Raw genomic sequence first — 2,774 nt, forward strand, 5'->3', positions numbered from 1 at the left:
GGCTCAATCCTAGGCCCCACACTCTTCTCAATTTACATCAACAACATAGCTCAGGCAGTAGGAAGCTCTCTCATTCATTTATATGCAGATGATACAGTATACTCAGCTGGTCCCTCCGCGGATTTTGTGTTAAATGCTCTACAACAAAGCTTTCTTAGTGTCCAACAAGCTTTCTCTACCCTTAACTTTGTTCTGAACAACACCAAAGCAAAGGTCATGTGGTTTGGTAATAAGAATGCCCCTCTCCCCACAGGTATGATTACTACCTCTGAGGGTTTAGAGCTTGAGGTAGTCACCTCATACAAGTACTTGGGAGTATGGCTAGACGATACACTGTCCTTCTCTCAGCACATATCAAAGCTGCAGGCTGAAGTTAAATATAAACTCGGTTTCCTCTATCGTAATCGCTTCTCTTTCACCCCAGCTGCCAAAATAACCCTGATTCAGATGACAATCCTACCCATGCTAGATTACGGAGACATAATTTATAGATCGGGAGGTAAGGGTGCTCTCGAGCGGCTAGATGTTCTGCCAGTCACATTCTGTTAAAGGTCCCCAAAGCACGCACATCCCTGGGTCGCTCTGCTTTTCAGTTCGATGCAGCTAGCAACTGGAACGAGCTGCAACAAACACTCAAACTGGACAGTTTTATCTCAATCTCTTAATTCACAGACTCAATCATGGACACTCTTACTGACAGTTGTGGCTGCTTTGTGTGATGCTTTGTTGTCTCTACCTTCTTGCCCTTTGTGCTGTTGTCTGTGCGTTTCTACCATGTTCTGTGCTGCTACCATGTTGTGTTGCTACATGTTGTTGTCATGTTGTGTTGCTGCCATGCTGTGTTGTCATGTGTTGAAGCCATGCTGTGTTGTCATGTGTTGCTGCCTTGCTATGTTGTTGTCTTAGGTCTCTCTTTATGTAGTGTTTTCTCTCTTGTCGTGATGTGTGTTTTGTCCTGTATTTATATTGTATTTATTTATTTATTTATTTATAATCCCAGCCCCCGTCCCCGCAGGACACCTTTTGCCTTTTGGTAGACCGTCATTGTAAATAAGAATTTGTTCTTAACTGACTAGGCTAGTTAAATAAAGGTTAAATAATTATTTTATAAAAAACATACCTACACGTACACTACGGTCACAAGACACAGGCCTCCTTATTGTCCTTTGAATTTCTAAGCAAACAGCTGGAGGCAGGGCTTTCTCCTATATAGCTCAATTTTTATGGAATGGTCTGCCTATCCATGTGAGAGACGCAGACTCGGACTCGACCTTTAAGTCTTTATTGAAGACTCATCTCTTCAGTAGGTCCTATTATTGAGTGTAGTCTGGCCCAGGAGTGTGAAGGTGAACGGAAAGGCACTGGAGCAACGAACCACCCTTGCTGTCTCTGCCTGGCCGGTTCCCCTCTCTCCACCGGGATTCTCTGCCTCTAACCCTATTACGGGGGCTGAGTCACTGGCTAACTGGTTCTCTTCCATCCCGTCCCTAAGAGGGGTGCGTCACTTGAGTGGGTTGAGTCACTGACGTTATCTTCCTGTTTGGCGCCCCCCTCGGGTTCCCTTCTGTCGCAGCCTCCAGTATTTATGCTGCAATAGTTTGTGTCGGGGTGCTAGGGTCAGTCTGTTATGTCTGGAGTATTTCTCCTGTCTTATCCGGTGTCCTGTGTGAATTTAAGTATGCTCCCTCTCTCCCTCCACTCCCGGAGGACCTGAGCCCTGGGACCATGCCTCAGGACTACCTGGCCTGATGACTCCTTGCTGTCCCCAGTCCACCTGGTTGTGCTGCTGCTCCAGTTTCAACTGTTCTGCCTGCAGCTATGGAACCCTGACCTGTTCCCCGGACGTACTACCTTGTTCAGGACCTGCTGTTTTCGACTCACTCTCGCACCTGCTGTCTCTAACTCTGAATGATCGGATATGAAAAGCCATCTGACATTTACTCCTGAGGTGCTGACCTGTTGCACCCTCTACAACCACTGTGATTACTATTATTATTTGACCCTGCTGGTCATCTATGAACGTTTTAACATCTTGGCCATGTACTGTTATAACCTCAACCTGGCACCGCCAGAAGAGGACTGTCCACATCCCAGAGCCTGGTTGCTCTCTAGGTTTCTTCCTAGGTTCCTGCCTTCTAGGGAGTTTTTCCTTGCCACCGTGCTTCTACATCTGTATTGCTTGCTGTTTGGGGTTTTAGGCTGGGTTTCTGTATAGCACTTTTTGACGTCGGCTGATGTAAAAAGGGCTTTATAAATACATTTGATTGATTTATGTTTAAGAGGCAGTGCTGCAGAGTAAAGCTGTAATACCCTGTTGCACCTCTACAGGCGTTCTGGGAAACTTGACCCTTCCAGCACGTGGCTAGACCACCGACAGAGATGTGTTTGACTGTCGCTGACATCCACACCTTCACTAGGGGCCCTAGAATGTAGTCAGCATCTTTGCCTGTTTAGTTCTTCCGGATTCTGTGAGGTTTCAACGGCAGGTATTCTAGTGTCTTCCCTCCTTACTTCTCTCTCCCGTGTTCTAATTCTAAATCTGCTGGAGATCATGCTTTCTGAACTCTGTACCTTTTGTTGCTGAGGCAACCTGCCACATTATTTCATAGATAGGTTAAAGATCCGAGTCCTGGTTTCCAAACTGTTTCACAAATATACAGCTCCATTGTAGCAGTCTTGATTTGTGGTTTACTGTATGACCCACTGCATTCTGCCATAAGACTGTCCTGCTCAGAAACGTGAGAGAATGTACAGTAAATACAAAGACAAATAAA

This window comes from Salvelinus alpinus, chromosome 8 (assembly GCF_045679555.1).
Source record: "Salvelinus alpinus chromosome 8, SLU_Salpinus.1, whole genome shotgun sequence".
NCBI lineage: Eukaryota > Metazoa > Chordata > Actinopteri > Salmoniformes > Salmonidae > Salvelinus > Salvelinus alpinus.